The sequence below is a fragment of the Dasypus novemcinctus genome, chromosome 4, assembly GCF_030445035.2.
Source record: "Dasypus novemcinctus isolate mDasNov1 chromosome 4, mDasNov1.1.hap2, whole genome shotgun sequence".
In the NCBI taxonomy this organism is placed as follows: Eukaryota; Metazoa; Chordata; class Mammalia; order Cingulata; family Dasypodidae; genus Dasypus; species Dasypus novemcinctus.
In genome coordinates this window covers 63,924,172-63,944,134 of record NC_080676.1, presented here as the reverse complement: position 1 = coordinate 63,944,134, position 19,963 = coordinate 63,924,172, and the positions used below count along the sequence as shown (strand labels likewise).

General features: G+C 36.6%; 1 protein-coding gene and 1 non-coding gene across 9 annotated transcripts in view; both read right to left on the bottom strand.

The window, feature by feature from the left end:
• Positions 1 to 19,963, bottom strand: part of LPP (LIM domain containing preferred translocation partner in lipoma) — a 715,716-nt gene that overhangs the window by 131,808 nt on the left and 563,945 nt on the right. The window lies entirely within an intron of this gene.
• LOC111766245 (U6 spliceosomal RNA) lies at positions 17,191 to 17,298 on the bottom strand. The gene has a single exon (XR_002798339.1). It is a non-coding gene; the product is annotated as a U6 spliceosomal RNA (small nuclear RNA).

Sequence of the window (19,963 nt, the reverse complement as noted above, 5' to 3'; positions counted from 1 at the left end):
AGTTGGCTGCAATCTTTCAGCAAGATATCTAAATCTGGGCCCCATGATGGAAGGATTGAGCAAAGAGGTCAGGTCTGTATTCTGTTTCCCTTATTTTTTTTTTTTTCTATGAAGTTTGAAAATCCTAACAAGTAATTACATGCCATTGAGAATGTCAGCAAGTGTCTGTGAGCACTTAAAAAAGTTATAGCAACCTACAAGTTAGAGCAAATATACTGCTTTATATATATCTGGGACTGTTCTAGGCCCTTTGTATATATTATCTTATTGAATATTCACAATAACCCATTTGGGTAGGCACTATCATTATTGCCATTTTACTGATAAGGAAATTGAGTCACAAAATGGTTTAGTGACTTCAAATCCAAGCAGTCTACATATGGCATCTGTGCTTTATTCACTATGCTGTATTGCCTTTACTAGTTTTGTGGATCAGGACTGAACCCAGATCTAACATTATCGAGCAATTTCTCACTGAAGACTGCTTACAGCACTCAGTCAGGTTGCATTGACAAATGTTTCGCACTAAAAAATCGGAGGGCTAAATGTTTCAACCTAGGAGAAAGGAGAGAGACATATTTCTAATTCTCTTTGATTGCACTTGGCCCTGGAAAGTATTTCTTTATATTCTGCTATAGGATTTGGATGTTCCTTTTAAAAATGGCCTAATTTAATATTATTAATTTCTTTGTATAAGGACTAAGAAATATTAAGTCTGGGAAAAAGTTAAACTCTTGGAAACTGAGTTCCATTACAGTTGATCTTGTTATGAAGTCTTGATACCATAGCCTTGACACTTGATAAAATAATTTTTGTATATTATTTGTAGTAAACTTTGTGGCTGGCTTTACAAATTTCTGTAAAAGAGTTAACTTTCATCTGCTTTTATTTTAAGATATATAACTTGGAAAGATGCCTTTAAAACTTTGAACTTTCCGTGACATTAGTAACAAAACTTAAGCTATTTCATAAGGCATAATTTTTAACATTTTTTTCAGGGAAAAAACTTAATAGGTTTACTATTAAGCTCACTATCTTAGGTTTGAAAATGCTAAAGTTCTGAGAGCTTCTTGCCACCATAAAAAATTTCATAACAGAAAACATCTTGGGGATCAGAGGTAAATTAATCACTACACCATAAAATCTAACTTTTAAAGATTCATTGTCATACTACTATTGAAACTCTTTTCACCTCTTTGTATAAAATCTTCACCTTTGCCCCAGCACATATAGATTAACTTCTAAAATTTATATTAGAATCCTTTTCACTAAAATTTACATTAATAATGTTATTTTGGAATGGTATTTATGTTATGATGTGTATTATATATATTTTACTTAAACCATATTCAAATCACTGATCTATTTTGTTGAACTGAAGAAACAATGCAATACCATAGTAATAATGAAAAATTCAAGTTTAGTAGAAGCAGAAAACAAAGAAATGGCATGAAAATACTCTGAGCTGAATGGCACTGTTACTGGTTACTTATCATTGGCTAAAACATACCAGCCACCAGAGGTTTTGTGATACATGTGCAGCTTTTAAGAATAAGATGATTATAAAGAGCTTTTGGATTTCTCTGAAAATCATAATTATTTAAAACTTGTTAAATGCAGGTAAACGCAATTATTTTCATTTATTACTTTTTCATTTCTTTACTTAAACTGGACCACTTGAGACTCTACTGGGTTCTACCAGTAATATGTGGACCACACTTTGAGAAAAAAAATAGCTCTGGCCAAATGTTATTACCTAATGGTTACTGTAGTCTATGAGGCAGATGGCAATTTTGATCCAGATCAGGGATGTCCCATGTTTACTATCTGGAATCCAGGAGCCTGAACCTCCGTGGTTTGTGGAGAGGCTGACACCCACCCACATGTACTGGTGAGAGAACTTCAATTACTGGTTAAAGGGAGAAGTTTGAGCAGAGTCCTAAATGCCAGGCTGAAAAGATTAAGCTTTAAAATTTTAAAAATTAATTAATTTTTATTTTTTTTAAGCTTTAAAATTTTCAATCTGTTTCACAGTATTTTCCCAATAGTATATTCTACTTTGGTGGGATAAAAAAAGGGATTAGACAAAATCACTGCTATATACCATTGTTATGAGGTTATACACATCCAACAAGCATGGGACAGAATGTGCAAAACAATATGTAAGAAAGTGCCATGGAAATGTGGAAGGAATAACACATCTGAGAGAGTTCAGGAAAGATTATGGGAAGAATGAGGCAATTGAGCTTAACCTTAAATGATGACATTTTGCAGGTGGAGATGGGAGAGAAAATGTTTCTTCAAAGAGGGAATACGTGGCTGTAGTTTACTGGATCCAAAACCTCTGCATTGACTTGGTACTACTGGCACAACAAGGTTTTGTCTTCTCAGCTATGAAAGCAGATGGACTGTATTCATAAGGAAAGATTGTCTCCTTTATTTATCAGGAATATTCTTCCTTATGGGTCAGGCTACTGTGCTGGACCCAGGCATGACCAGATCTGCTGCCTCCTGTATTTTTCCTATTCTTGGGAGAAACTGGGCACACCAGCCTCAAGGGCAGTCTGGCACCTTTAAAATCACAAGCACAGAAAAAGAGCGAAGAACAAAAAATAAAAATAGCCCTACATATCAGCAGGATAGAAAAGGTGCCTGAATGTTCCCTTTTCATATTAGCACAAATTTACAAACCATGCCTTTTAGGGAGGTATTCAGAATAGAAAGAAAGTTACTCAAGCATACTGTAACCTTGCCTCTTGAGGGGCTTACATTACGCATCATTAAATGCACACCACAATCTCAACACTGGTCTTTTAGACAAGTGTCTCAGCACTTTTGAATGAGAAAAACTAGGAGAATGGTACCAGACTTGAAGGAATAGGGCATGAAGGAAACAATTGATTAGAGGCTGGTAGGAAGCTGAAGCTGAGGTGCGGGAGCTTTTTGGCACTTAGCACTGTTTCCACAAGGTCCAGTGACAGAGGATTGGAGAGCTTGGGGAGAATTTCATCAGTGAATTAAGATTCCTGAACATATAAAAATGAAGTTTGTTTATATACGATTGCTTATTTTACATATTGTTTTATACTGACTGTGGAATCAGCCATGGATTACTTTCATCCCTCCCTTCCTTTCCCACATCTACAGCAACCTCTGCAATGTCTCTGAAATACATCCCTTCTACCACATGCCTAAATAATAAAACTTAGTTACCTTTCACTGAGCCAAAGGAGTGGCTTCTTGATTGTTTCCCTATCTCTGATTTACCTCCTTTTATAACTGGAAAGGCTCTATGGATATTAATATTTGAATAAGTCTGGAAGGTTAGATAGAAGTGGGACACGTCAGTTTTAGGAATTACATGGACGGATGGTGACATTCCTGGCAAAGCAATAGGTGGAGCTCAGGAAATAGAATATTAGGACATGAGTATTCTTTTTTATTGGTCTGTTTTTCTCTTTTGGTAATGTGAATTTATTTCCTTTTTAAGGTCAAAATACATTTTTATTTAAAAACATTCCTTGTTTTTGAGGCGGGGCTAAAGAATGTCCAAAGCCATTTTGAGAGTTGGTGCCATGGTAATTGGGGGTGGCATATGCCTAGGCTTGCACATTACTCAACATCAAAAGCAAAATAGTGAATTTATGCAGACATCAAACCAGGTAACATTTTTCTGCATGTCCTCCTTACTACTGGAGCTTAATAGAATCTTAGGCACAAGCAAAATTAGTATTCTATCTTTAAATATTATAATGAACTGAAGCTCTATAGGCTAATTGTATGATTTTCTCATTAAAGCCCCTTTTAATATATTCTGAAAGAAGCCCTGGTGCAAAAGTTAAATTAGTAAGATTATATAAGGGTAGCAAAATGACGGTAAAGCATTCCTAGAAACAAAACCTGCTCCAATTAATCCTCCATGTGGTCACTGGTGTTACTGCATGCACAGTAATGATTAAGCTGATTCAGAAATTATCTTCCACTGAAGGTACAGAAAGATAGTGAGTTTACATCCTTTATATACCAGGCCCATATGACATCACTGAAGGCTCCAACCAACAAAGCTTTTATTTTATGGAACCCTGTAGCATTAACACATTGAAAAATAGGTAACCTGTTCTTAAACTGCTTAAGTTTCAGGATGGTGCCTCTCAAAATTTGCCTGTATGTTGGAATCAACTAGGGGACTTACAATTTTACTGGCCTGGGTTGGTATATCTCCGGGTACTGGAATTTTAAAAAGCCACTAGGTAATCATAATGCTTGCCAAGTTGAACCACTGTCCTGAGAGGTGAGGGATACTTATTTCTATATTGCTTGCTAGAATAAGTGTTGGCAAGTATCACAACAGGTTTCATCTGCATGCAAAACAATTCAGGGACAGACTGTTCCACATGATTTGGCTGAAAAAAGAATTCTATGGCATCATAATATATGTTATTTTTCACCAACAAGATTACTCTCCCTAAGGCTAGGTCTTTATGGCTATGTTTGAAAGTTTTCAATGACTTTCCACCCACTGAAAACATCCATGAACAGAATTGGCTAAACTTTCTCATAAAAATATTTTGCCAGCATTGAGTCTGAGAAAGCAATTCACTTATATTAATAAGAAGGCCTCCCACAGAATAGGCTTCTTTTGTGTCATACCTGAATTTATCATATGGCATTACTGTATGGCCTTTGACGAAACAGAACCCACAAAGAATGTCAACTGAAAGCCATTTAGGCTGTGATATCACATATTACATCAATCATCAAACTGAGTTTTTACTATTTTCTTGGACTTAGCCTTTAAATAATGTACCAATATTCACTTTCCTATGGTTAATGTCATTTAGCTCTGTGAATATTGGAGTCCTTATGTCTTTAGCGGGACTGAAGGCAAATCCATTCAGTAACTCAGATTGTGTACATATACTGTACCATAGGACTTCACTCTATTATTACTTAGATGGTCTTTGCAGGGGTGCTTGCAGTTTCAATGGGTACATGGATGGGAGTGGGAAGGATGCTGTATATTGATATTTCCTTCTCTCCTTTACTTCCTTACACACATACACACACACACACATACAGCAACATTTGCACACACACAGCAAAATTTGCAGGAAGAGAAGTTTTGGAATGGTGGACAAAGGTCAGGAAGCAGGCAACACATCAGATGAGTTAATCCTCTGGGTGCAGGCTGAGCTGTCCTATTGATAAAGAGAAGTTATGCTGAAGTGTAACCACAAAGTGGTTCATTTATAGATATGTATTTGCTTAGGCTGGGCCTTTGGGTGAGGGTAAATTGTGAGGGAGAGTCCCACAAAGGGTTGCAAAAGCAAGAATGTTTCAGTGATTTGAATATACCACAATTGTGAAGAAGTGTATAAAAAACGTAAACGAAAATTAATTTTATTTTTTTCTCTGTGCCAGGTACAGCCCTAAACATTTCACATACATTTTCTCAATTTAATCCTATTGACCAGTATCTATTGTCCTTATTTTATAGGTAAGAAGCCCAAGGTTAAATCACTTGACCCAGGTCTCAAAGGTAGAAGGAGGTGGGTGAGGTTGGAACGTGGTTTGACCTGTAAAGCCCATTTCTTAACTACTGTGGTTTTTTTTCTATGAATACTTCTTGTTATTTAATTCTAACTCTGACATTTTCAGCATTCCTTATGAGTGGGGCCCCACACCACTCCCAGGAAAAGAAGAACAAGGGCCAGGATAGAACTTTTTTTTTAGGAGGTACCAGGGATTGAACCTGAGACCCCATATATGGGAAGCAGGTGGTCGGTTACTGACCTACACCCACTGCCCAGGATGACATTACTTCTGCATCCCCCAAGTCTCAGGAGAGGCTTCTGAACGACGGCCTCTGCTACAGGTGGAGACGGGTACAGGTAAGGGCTCTGCATAGCAAGCCTTCAAGTGCTGCACCTCAAAACCTGGCTTCCCATCAGGAAAGCTTTAAAAAAAAATAGTTGTCCATGCCCCACCTCCAGAAAGCCTCATTGTTTTGCTCTGCTGTGGGGTTCTGAAATAGCTATTTTCAGAGGCTGTCCAGGTGATTGTAATGTGCAGTAGGTTTAAGAAACACTACACTTAAGAGAACTGTGAGTGTGTGTGTTCCACAAAAGGCAGTTTGTCCTGGAATGTTCTTAGAAAGTAATGATGGCTAGTGCCAAAAGACCAGGCCCTAAGGGGCTACATCTTAGGCAACTGCAACCTTAGTGACTGGGCTGATGGGAAGTGAGTTGGGCATCATCAATACTGGTCCCAAACCTTCAGTAAAGTAATTAACATACATTTGTGCAGTAGTCATGACAACAGCTTTTTTCAACTTCCATTCTTGGGAAAAGCAGCAAAAAGGAAAAATAAGTAAATAAAATAATATAAGAAAACAAAACCAACCCCAAACCTCCAAAACATTGTTACATAGTTTTGGATAAAATATGGTACAGCCTTTAAACAAGTTACCTATGACATGGTATAAAAGAAATCAGACAGAACTGTGAATCATGCATTTATTACTTATTATCAGTGGGATGCTGGATGAGTTTCCCAAAGTTTCTAAGCCTGAGATCCCTTGTCTCCAAAAAAAGCAGCGAACCCACTAGCCAGGTGCTCTTAGTTGAGTCAGCCATTCTGCCAGGCCCTCAACCAATGCACTTAAAGTGCCAAATATTATGTGGAGGAATAACCTTTTCTGAGCCTATGTAAAAAGTCAATGATAACAACTGCCTTGACCAACTGACCACACAATCAGTAAAGATAATAGCTCTAAAGTGCCCAGCACGGGCAGAGCCCTGTTTCTTCCTCCCTCCAGCTGCAGGAGGTATGGTCAGCTTCAACATAACTGAATTACTACAGCTCATAACATTAGGAGCAGAGAGATGTATGCTCTGGACCACCTTCGAAAGATGATAATAGTTGTGTGGATAATAGAAGTCATTGAATCACTGAGCGAATTTTGTAAGATTTATACATTTTTCTAATAGAATACAGTGCTAAAAATTCAATCCCAATCCTATAAAAATTTGTGGATTCCAGGGTGATGAAAATATAAGTCAATATTTATTCAGCACCTATGTACCAGGCATTGTTCTAATTGTTTAAATGTATGATTTCCCATAATACTTCCAACAACTATATGATGTAGGCCTTAGCAATATCCCTATAAGAGTTGAAGAAATGGTGGCATGGAGAGATTCAGTTATTTGCCCAAGGTCACAGAGTTAAATATTAAAGGTTGGAATTGAGGTCCAGGCTGCCTGTCTTTAAAGGCCATCTACTTTACTGCCCCTCTAAACTGGTTTATTAGCTAGTACTCCAAAATTCCTAAAACCATCCACCTTTGCAGGAAACATATACATCCTTGAACATCCCTGATAGTATATGTATTGGGAAAAGCAAGATTTCACTTGAAGTTAAATTTCTGCACATGGATATTTTCATATTCCTCTCTTAATTTTAATCTATTCTTATATATTTAAAATTCATTATATGACTGATCTGTTAAGAGAAAAATCAATATTTCCAAGTATAGTTACAACTGCTATTGCAATGATTATTTTTAACTTATGATTATAATCTGTTTCATGGTACCTTTCAGGGGAATTTTTATTTCTCTCAAACTCCACTCAAAAGCCAGAAATACTCCATTTGTCCAGTTACATTTAGCTTTTGTGGTGGGAAATCTCCAAATTTATTTGAATATTTGAGAGCAAACGTAAGACTGAGGTAACCCAATGGGGTATTTCTAAAGCTACTTTATTTCCACGCCCAACAACAGCCACAATCTTCTCTGAGGTTAATGAGCACCCCTTATGTTTTTTCAGTGATTTATAATATCATAGATGGAAAACAGATTTGGCTCAACTGATAGAGCTTCCGCCTATCATTTGGTAGGACCTGGGTTTGATCCCTGGAGCCTCATGGTGAAAAAGAATGCCTGCGTGGCGAGCCAGTGTCCACACAAGTGCCTGCGCAAGTGCCCGCATGGTAAGCTAGTGCCCTGTGCAAATGAGTCACACAGCAAGATGATGACGCATCAAAAGAGAGACAAGGGGAGAGTCAGGGTAAAGCACAGCAGAAACCAGGAACTGAGGTGGTGCAATTGACAGGGAACCTCTCTCTCCATCAGAGGTTTCCAGGATCGAATCCTGGTGAATCCTATACGAGAGAAAATAAGAGAAGACAATACAGACAGCAAAAACAGTAGGGCGGGAGGAGGAGAAGGGGGGAAAATAAATAAATAAATAAATAAATAAATAAATAAAAGAATTTGGGCCTTTAAAAAAATATTATAGGTGTTCTGTTATTCATCAATGCATTTAATCCTCTTAACAACCTTTTGAGGCAGGCAAAGCAGGGGCTATTATAATCTGCATTTTATCAATGAAAAAACTAGGACCTAAAAACAGAGCATTTTATAGCCTATAAAACTAATTAGAGTCCAATGTGTGGTAGAAGGCCATCTAAATTTATGAAATATAAAGCAGAGTTTATACGTAATATAAAGGAATATATTTCAAATGAAGTGAAATCCACCTACATAACATGAAATAAACTTATTGATACCAAGACACACTGGGAGCCACAGTTTGCAGATGGAGAAGTATGAATCATCTTAAGGGACACTCAGTTTTTGTAAATGTCTATCTTACCTTCCCGTTTTTTTCTGTTTCAAAAAAGAAGAAAGCAGACAAACAAGAGTGTTAACATTTTGTAGATCCTCTGGATAACTGTATAACTGATACTTAAACCTTTATGCAAAGGAACCGGTATTTCACTTGCCGTTTTCTTTAGTGTTCATATTACTCTTCTTATTTTAGCATCTCTGACAGCTACCTTACAGTATTTGCCTCCAAGGGGGATATAATTTGGAATATAGACCAAAACGGGGTAAGTAGTGAAAGTTATAACTAACATTACTTCTCTTAAATTTCTGATATAGATATGGGATCGAGAATAATCCTGTGAGTTAACAAAGGTGTGCATAATTCCCATGTTCTCATTTGAATCTTACAATTCTAAGAGCTAGATAAGGCAATCATCCTTTTTTACAGATGAGCTAACTGGGAATAACTTGTGTATGACTCAAGAAGTAGGGAGTGGAGTTGGATTTAAAAACAGTTCATCTGGCTCCAAGTTCAGTGGTCTTTGAGCTCACTGCCTATGTGGCACTTGATCTAAGATGGGCCATGGTCTTATGCTGACACTCCCTCACTGGGAAGCCAATATTTACAGATACAGAGACAAAGCCTCGGGGCAATGCCTTCCTTAAGAAAGTCTACAACAGTGATGACACCTGAACCCAGACCGTGGGGCTTTCTGGCTAGGACTCTTTCACAGCTGCACACAGCTATCTCCCAGGAATGCTATCTTGAATACTGGTTTCTTTCCACTAGTAGGCGCTGTTGTGTGAGCATGAGGAACTACCTCCACACCATGGTAAAATTTCATTGTAAATGGGAGCATTGTGTGGGACACTGCAAAGCTACAGGGATGACCACATATGGGATTATTCCATGACAAGGCTGTCTCCATTACCATCTGAATAAATATAATCACTCCCTTTTTCTCTGAAACATCCTGGTGTGTTCTGGATTTGCACATCTGTGTGTTCTGAAAGCAAAGGAGTGGCAGCAGGATCTGGTGTGGTGAGGTTATACAGTTGTACCAAAGAGGGCAAGGCTCTGGGATCTTGGTCCTTAACATGGCCCTGTTTGATCATACCTGGTCTGATTTGAGGCTTTTTCCTACATTGGAGTTATTTATAACATTTCATTTGACAAAGGTTTACAGTTTTGATTGAAGAATAATAAAAATAAAACAAAACAAAACTACTCAAATAGAATAACTGGTAGATGTGTGCTTAGAAGACTGGATTCTAGCCCTGTTCCAGCATATATGATCTGTGACTTGGAGTGGCTATTTCATCCATATGAGCCAGAGGTGAAACAGGATTAGTAATCCCAGCCCTAGGTACCTCAAAGCGATACTGGGAGGAGTACACATGTAAAAGATGACAAAAATATAAGGAATTCTTTTAAGAGATATAACTAATCACAATAGGGCAAATGCACTCATATGTAATATCTGGGACTTCCATCTAGAGGCCATACTCTAAGGAGTTCCTATGCAAAACCCACAAGATGACTGGATAGCCTTTGAGGATATGAGTTTCCTACAAGTGCTGGCAATGCTGCTCATATTCTCAGTGGAGTGTGCAGATGGATGCCATGAAGACTTGAATTACGATGATAGTCAGAGGTGAGAGAGACCTACAGGGTATGGTGTCTTACAACCGTAGCCATCTCTGCCCTGAAGTCTATGCTAAACTACAGTTTGCATTTGGTTCCTTCTCTGGTATTTGCATAGTGGCACTGAGCTCTCTGACGGACATCTGGGGAACAGTTATTAATACATGTATGTATGTACACAGTATGTAAAAATATGAAAGGTTGAAAACGATTATTTTATTACTTTTAGGTAATACTTCCCACTGGAACTATGCTACTGGAAAAATTCACCCTTCTCTCAAGAAGCTTTCACAGTCGTTTGCTATCACTTACTAGAATGTTTAGGATAAAAATTGTGACAATTTTAAGGAAACACACATCTCGATTTTGTTAACATCTGAATAAAACATGAGAAGTTTCCTCCTTTTCCCCTTTCATTCAGAAAATAACACAATTTTGTTTGGATAAGAGAAAAAAATTAACAGTTGCCCTTATTTGCCACATTCAGATTAGCAGAATCACTGATTTTATTTAGAAAAGTTTAAATTCTATTCTAGCAAGTTCCACTGGCTACGTCATCATTTCTGAGCTACAGGGCAATGATTTATAATAAGAACACAAAAAGAAATCACATTTCCACACTATAAGAGCTTACTGTCCTGTGAGACTGTCAGAAAAAAGGGACAGAAAGTTCTACAGGAATGATTTGGTTAGGATTGAAGGAACACTTTCTTGACCATATGAGAGTTTAGAAAAATTGAACATTTCCTTAGGAAACTGTGTATCTGAGCTGGCTATATCTTCTCTCTATCTTCTACACATAAAATGAATAAATTGAATCAAGTGGATTCTAAGGACCTTCACAGTCTTAAGTTTTTCATTTTAAGATAAATTTATCAGATGAACACACAAACTGAATTTAGATTAAGACAGCCTGAAGTTGTGGGGAATCTATTCAGTGGTAATCTCTGGGTAGCCCTTCAAGATCCCAAATTTGTTAAAACACTCTAGAGGCTATGATATTAAAAGAGAGAGAGAGAGAAAAGACTGGGTAATAGGGATGCTCTATTTATGTCAATAGAGCAATGGAGTATTTCCGGGCAATTGCTCTTATACTACTGTAGTTTCCATACTTAGATTATCATATTCAGTAAACACATTTAATTTTTACAGGATGACTAATACCCAAATGTCTAATAACTGGCAAGATAAGTCAAGGGCTCTTCCTTACTAAGGCTTATGAGGAGCTCCCAGAATTCATGTAAATCCACAGAAACTGTACAAAAACAGATAAGCTCAGTAATGGGTTCTTGCATCAGCTCCTGCTACATGTTTTTATTTGTAGTTCTGTCTTGGGCAAGAGATACCACACATGGGGAGTGCGAAGTTGAAGGTCTTTAGCAAAAATTTGGACTGTAAATACAGCTTGGCATTATCAGCATTCTGTTAAGTTCAAAGAAAAGATAGATACAACAAATACAGCTTGCTTTATTTCTGAAACAAAACTGTGGACATATTTGTGGCCATACTACTAATTAACCTGTAAGATTGTTCCTTTCTTCTATTCAGTGTGTTTTTCTCCCCCCTTGTTGCAACATGTTGGGGTTATTTTTCCCATCTGGAATATAATCAGACTGTTCTCTTACAGGCACTAGAGAGTAGAATGGTACCAATGATTAAGGGACTGAAGAGACTCACTTGTAAGGGAAGATTAAAGGAGCTATATATGTACATATAACGAGGCTGAGGGATGACTAAGGAGTGCCATGATGATGGTCTATAAATATTTGAAAGGTGTAAACACTGAGGAATAATTTAGCTTGGTGCAGGTGGTATAACTGGGAGTGATGGTGCATCTTAAAGAAAAGGAAAGATCTCTATTAAAGAAAAAAAAACGTTTAAGCATAAAATGTTATCCATGATATACAACAAAATTGGAACATGAAGGGTAGTGAATGAGTAATGGAATGAGTCAGAAGACTTGGGTTTATGGATTGGCTTTACCATATATAGCTCTATGACCTTGGAAATGTCGTTTAACTACCTCGGACCTCAATTCCATGTCAATTAAATGGTTGGACCAGAAATAGAAATTTCTAAAGTGTGTTCCAAAGAACACTAAGAATTCTGAGGATCCTGGCAAAATGGGGGGAATAAGAAGAAAGATGAGTGGGAATAATGCCTGAGTAGAGCCTCCTCATCAGTTTCATCACTACACCATCAGCTTCCTCAGAATAACTTGTTAAGGAATTTATTGACTTAAAGGAAAAAAAAAAAAAAGATTGAAAGAGGCTTTGGAGATTATTTCTAAGAATGATTCCAACTCAGAACTATTCCTGACATGGCCAGAAACTCATTAAAGTCACACATTCACTACATTTTTATGGAGGACCTACTATGTGCCAATACTGCAGATATAGAAGTAAGATATATGCTTCTTACCCTCATGGAACTGTAACTCTAAATGGAACTTTTAATATAGGGTTACCAAAAATTCATAAACGACTTAAGTAATAACTCATGTAATTTCCCATAAGACGGAAAATAATCCAATTTAACATTTTTTGAGCAACTAACAATCATTAAGACCTGTGACAGCTTAGAGGATAAACATTCAAATTAAACAAGCAGGCAGTGAGCATTTTAGCAGGTGACAGGCACTGAGTGTCAAAGATGAGTGAAATCTGGCTTCTGACAGAAAGGTGAAAACTAAGGAATTGAGGGGTGAGAATGCCTGATATATTCAAATGCCAGAGAGAAATAGGAAGGAAAATAAAATGGGGCTGGAGTGGTGGGCCCAAGGCAGGTGAAGAAGGATTTCCTAGGTGAGACTAATAAACATTTTATTCTGTAGGCCAGAAGAATTGAGTTTTTAAGAAGAAAAAAATGGCATAACTCTATACATATTTTAGTAAAATCTCTATAATGTGGATGGAGAAATGACAAGAAATGAAGCAGGAGACTAGTTATGAAGCTAATGGAATATTTCAGGCAAGTGGGGAAGAGAAATTAAAAGAGAACTAACACTGTTTGTCCTTCTTCTATGCCTACCTATGAGGTAGCTATCATCTTCCTCAATGAGCAGATGAAGACAAGGAGACTCAGAGAACTTAAATAATGTATCCAAGGTCAAACAATGACTATGAACAGAGCCAAGTTGTGCACCTTAATTTACTTGATTCTAAAGAATATGGTTTCTCAACTACACTTTGCTGAGAAAGATCACCTCTCCACAGGTGGCAGTGTGGTTGGGGTTGGAGTTGAGAGAGGAGACACATTCAAAAGTTGTTTCCAAGTACAAAGGATAAAGCGACACATTGGGTATGTAGAGTAGGAAAAGTGGGGGACAGCTCCCAGATTCCAATTTTAGTTAACTTTGGAAATGACCACAGAGATAAGTGTAAAAAAGGTCAAGTTTTCTGTGAGCTTCCCATAAACCTATGGGTCAGTGGTGGTGGGGAAGTCACAAAGATGCAGCTCTCTTTGCAGATGTGAGTGTAAATGTGTGAATATGTGCTTTTGCTTTCGTGTATGGGAGTGTGTGGGTGTGCATGTATGTATGAATGTGTGTATATGAGTGAGTGTGTGTAAATATATGTTTCCTTATGTGGTGCTTTGGCGGCAACCAGATATTTGAGAGTAAGAGTGATAAAAGAAGGTCAATATCGCTAATTTCTAATAGTATGTGGATGCCCCTCAAAACCTGAGGAGTTACCAAACCCTAAGGAAAGAGAAGACAAACACCACACCAAAGACTGACAGAACAGATTTCAAAGAGGAAATCAGGCCTCAGTGATTTACGAACCAAAATTCAGGCAAAGTAGGATGGGAAAATTGCCCTCTTATCATGTGCATGTTCACTGCATAGAGCTTGTGACTAGTTTTCTTTGTCTTCTCTTTGGAAATCTCTCTCCTCATCTAGTCAAGGGCTTCCTGATACTTGGAGATATTCAGATAGTTGGGAATGATGCAGGTGGAATGCAAGCTTCAAAGAGAATTGAAGTACATTGCCTTTTAAATTCTGTGTAATTCTATGACAAATTACTCCTACTTTTGCACCTCAGTGGCGCTTGTCTGATAATAAAGATACAGTTGATACCTCATGTGCCCTTCATTTAGCAACTGACCTGCTCAAGTGACCACTCAATTCCATCACTAACACACACTGACTGGAGCCCTTGGCTTGCCAGGTGTTCCTGGCTATTCTGTTACTTCTTATTATGTTTGGATACTTCTGCCCTTAAGGGCCTCTGCTAGCCCATAAGGAGTTACTCACCCTGAATGGACACCCTTAACGTTACAAAATGAAGTGGCACATGGCCTGGATTTCCATCCCACTCTCCCCTTTAGCTATGTACCTTTGTGCCAACCAATAACCCTATGAGCAGAGCCTGATTCCTGCTCCAGCCTGCCACCAGAGTCAGCTGTATTGGATCCCTAAAACAGTCATGCCATTTGAACTTGCTATTGTAAGTCTCCTATTTGATGAACTACTATGCAAATTAATGAAAAAAAGAGCACAGATGTTTTAATTAAAAAAATAAAATCTCAGTAGAATATTTTGGAAAAATTCCTTAAAGTTATTTCAGGTAGGAAAAAAGAGGTAAATTGTTCAATTAGATATGGGTTAAAAACTTTAAAATATGAGGAAAAACAGCAAAACATGTCTTGAAGCATTCTGTAGTCAAGTTGTTTCAACTGTCATTAAGGTCTTACTCTCCTTTAAAGAAACCCAAACTGGAAATCACAGACGATCCATTGTGTGCTATGGCTCACCCCAAACAGGGCTGACAGCCCTTACTCAAATAGGTTTTGGCTGTATTTGAAAAAAAATGGTGAAATATACTTTTTGTTGTTCATTAAAATCAATTTTTATTGAGGCATAATTTGCATTCAATCTATTAGTTAAGTGTACATGGTACATTTTGATAAATTTTGATAAAGTTATAAGCCTTTGCAATTAACACCACAAACAACTTATAGATCATTTCATCACCCTAAAAAGTTCCCTTGTGCTCCATTCCAGTCAACCTTCTCTCCCACCCCAGCCTCAGAAAACCAGTGATCACCTTCTGTCACTACAGATCTTGTCTTTTCTAGAATTTCACAATAATGAATTATACAGTGTTTATTCTTGATTTTATGGGGAGACACTCCCTTTGCTCAGCGTAATTGTGAGTTTTTCCATGTTGTTGCACATATTGGTTCACTTGATTATTGCTCACCAGTATTCCATTGTATGAATAGATCACAGTTTGTGACATTTGGGTTGTTTCCAATGTTTGCCTATTACAAATAAAGCTACTATGAACTTTTACATACAGTGTGAGTGAAAAAAGGTTTTCGTTTTTCTTGGGTCAATTTCTAAGGGATCTGCTGGGTCAGATGGTGGGTGTGTTTAACTTTTTAAGAAAACCGAATTATTTTCCAGAGTTGCTCTACCATTTTATGTTCTCACCACCAATGCATGAGAATTGTAGGTGCTCTGCCTTCTCATTCAACAGCTGGTACTGACAGGCTTTTACATTTTAGCCATTCAAGTGGATAGGTACAGTATTTCATGGGTTGTAATTTGCATTTCTTTGATGACTAAAGGTATTGAAGTCATTTTCATTTACTTACTAATTGTTCATATATTTTCTTTGTTGAAGTGTTTGTTGAAATAATTTGCCTTTTTAAAATTAAATTATCTGTCTTATTGAGTTGCAAGAATTCTCTCTATATTTTAGACGCAAAGTCTATAACACATATTTTCTCTGAGTCTGTGGCTTGACATTTCTTTTTTTTTTGGTATGTTTTGAAAAGCCAAAGTTGTAAAATGTCTATGAAGTTCAATTTTTTCCTTTTTATGGCTTGTGTATTTTGTATCCTAAGAAATCTTTGCCTACCCCAAAGTCATGAAGATTTTCTGTTTTCTTGTAGTAGTTTTATAGTTTTGGCTTCCTTATTAGGTTTATGTGCCAAACTATGTACAAGACCTTTTCCATGAAGACTATAAAATATCACTGAGAGAAATTAAAGAAAATCTAAATGAAAAGAGAAAGATACCATGTTCATGGATTGGGAGACAATATTGTGGAAGTGCCAATTCTCCCCTAATTTATTTATACATGCAACATAATTCCAGTAGGATTTTTGGTAGAAATTGATAAGCTGATTCTAAAATTCATATGGAAATGCAAGGCTGAAGAGGAGTCCAAACGATGTTTAAGAACGAAGTTGGAGGACTTACACTACTTGATATAAAGAACTGTTCTAAATCTACAGTAATCATGACAGTGTGCCACTGGAATAAGAATAGACATAAAGACAAAAGTTTTAAAGCTAAAATATCTAAGTGTATCTCTCTCTCTGTCTCTGAATTGGGATTCCCCAAATGAAAGTATACATTTTTTATTATCTCAGGTCCCATTGCATTTTTTAACAAATTTCTGTCATACTAATTAGAAGTTTTAGTTTAAATAACATACTCAGGAAAACATGTTTCCTTGACTCACTTCTGCTCCAAAAATATTAAAAACTATTGTTTTGGTTTTTAATGTTGCACAACCCTGAAACACACTGAAGCCTTTTAATTTATTTTCTCCTCTAGAAGGGCATTTGTATATATCTTAAAAATAAAAATAAATGAATATTTTGCCTCAAATTTGTTTATTTGCTAGAACTAATAATTGTGCATGGTCATGGAAACCGAGAGTAGGTAGAAAATAGCAGAAAGATTGCACATTTTATTAAAGTTCAGAATTAGTATCTGGTTTTTGATATTTAAACAAACACAAAAACCCACCCCTTTTCCTAGTAGAGGAACGATGATTATCATTTTGCAACTCCCATGAATCAAATTATAAAATGTTTTATTATGATTTAGTCATCTCTCGTGGATCATGACAGAGCGATATGAATTTTACAACCTGCTGAGTACATCAAATAAGTTATCTATTATTTTTTTATTATTAAAAATATGGAATGCTTCACAAATCTGCATGTCATCCTTGCACAGGGGACATGCTAATCATCTCTGTATCGCTCCAATCCTTAGTATATATGCTGATGAAGCGAGCACTCAAATAAGTGTTAACTTATATCACCCTGAAGATAAAAGACTTCTAAATGGTCCTTACCCTATCAGGTCAGCTTATTTTTCATTTCTTACCACTTACTGGACCTGAAATATTTAAAGAAAGTTGCAAGATCCTAAAGAATAAAGCACTCCTTAAAAAGGCAGTCTCTTCACTAATAAGTGAATGTAATTTTTCTAACTCTGTGGAATAAAATATTTATAATGGATTAATGTGAAAGGATAGAGACAATTAAATGTAATTTCTCTGTCTTTATTAAAATTGATTTGGATATTGGGCTTTGATAGACATGCTCTAACAGAAAATATGAATGTAGTAAAGGATAGAAAAGAATTTTTTTTTCAGGGTGCACTCTGAAGTTCACAAGTAGATCCATTTACTCATTTTTATTATGAGCAAGTTAAAGTTCAGAGCCCATTAGGCTACATTGTCCCTATTGCAAAAGTAACATTTATTAAACTATAGCAATGGATATTAACACAGGCTTTATAATGCATTATAAAGCCTGTGTTAATATGCACATTAGTTCTCATATTGATAATCTGAAGGAAATTGCTTTACAGAGTCTGTTAGTACATCTTGGGATACATTTTTGTCCATGGACATATGTGAATAACGTGATGGCTTGATTTCTGTGGAGGTTCAGCTGGAGATGCAAAAAAGCATAATTTTTGTAACCCACTAACTGTGACTCATAAATATCAACAAACTCAAGCCAATGATGGCCAAAGAATGATAATCATTGGCCATTTACCTTCATGATGTATGAGATGCAGAAGACCTAAGAAGAAACTTTCTTAGATTAATATAAAATGATATGGTCATCAGTCAAACCTTGTTATTACAAAGCAAGTACAAGGGGTCAGTCTAAATTCTGGCCTTTAGCAGAAGACAAGGATAAGATGACTACAGCTCAAAAGCCATTCCCAACTGTGGTCTTTAGCAGGCTCATGGATAACACTGTTGTATCCATGCAGAGATGGCTTAACTAGCACATTTGCTAGGTAACTAACAACAAACTCCCATCTTTAGTTTCAAACCCATTCTCATGGATAGGAACCAAATTTCAAGAATGTCTAGATTTTTCTTGTCACCATCTCCATCCCTGAATTTCATTTCATTTTCTAAGGAATTATATACTGACTCACCACTCTGAAAAGTTCTTCATTATAGGACTATAAAATGTGATCCCTATACATTTCCTAAGGACTGGCACAGACTCTGTGTTTTTATTTCCCAACCGTTTTGTTTATCAACCTCTAGATCTTTATTTATGTAATTCCTATCTTCTCGATGACCTGTACCCCATTTTCACCAATAACAATCATACACTGTTCTCCAAGGCCTGTCTTAAATGCTGTCTTCTCCAACAAGCCAGATAAGAAACCAGTCCTTTCCTTTCCCTCTTTTTCTTTCTCTCTTTTTCTCTTTCTAATTAAGTATTGCTGTGTTTCTTCTTTGGCCAACTTTTATATTGGGTGGTTCATGACACCTTTTGTTACTCCCCCAGAGCATTTATAACGTTTCCCTTCTTCAAATAACTGTAGACATTTTAACTCCTTTCAGGTAGCGTTGAGTCACTCTGTGCTACAGACATTTTTCATAACTGTTAATTTTCTCTGAAAGATCTTAAGCAATTTTTAAGGCAGAAACTATGCTTATTTGTTTATATATACTCTGACTCCCAAACAATGTCAGATACCAGGAAGTTTGCAAATAGGAACATGCAGTAGCAAGGCATCATTTTAAAAAGGATTTTGAAAAACATGATCAGAACAACACCATGTTTCCAAGAAAGTCTTTTCAGTCTTTCCAAGAAGGAACTTTGATATTTATTCTAACTAATGTTCTCCTAGTTAAAAGTTGATAGGTACATTGCCAATTGATTTATAGGAATTATATCTTGCTGATGTCAAAGGAAGGGATAAAGTGAATATAACTTTCACAACAAAAATTAAATATACAAAGCTACATGGATTCTCAAAGTTAACAGTTAGGGAGTACCAGAAAGTTTTGTTATAGCAACTAAGAAAATTCACATTTGTAACTGAAAGCAGCCCATATGCTATCAAGTGAGTATGTTTGGAAATGGGGATCCTGTGTGCCTATATATACCTATCACCAATGTAAAACAAAGAGATTTAAAATCACCTCTAGGGCAGAAGAGAATTCCCCAGAGAGCCTTTGAAGTCATATTATTGTAATTAGAAAGAACAACAGAGGAGTAGATGTAGCTTAAGTGGTTGAGCACCTGCTTCTCATGTGTGAGGTCCTGGGTTCAATCCCTTAAACCTCCTAAATCTCTGGTACCTCCTAAAAATTTTTAAAAAAGAGTTTTGTTTTTTTAAAAAAAGAACTAGGGGCCAGGGCTCTGAAGTTATATGCTCTGCCTTTAAAACCTGGCACTGTAAGTTACTGGTTATGTGGCCTTATTAGGCAAGTCACCTAACTTATCTGGGAATAAGTTCCTTCATCTGTAAAACATGGATGATAATATTATTATTACTTAATATTATTATAAGTAATCAGTACTGCTGTGGGAATAACAAGATGTATAATGTGCTTTGGATAGTACCTAGTACCTAATATTGTCTTTATTGTTATTGTCAAGAAGTTTGCAGATTTACTACATGACTAATCCTTTTCGTT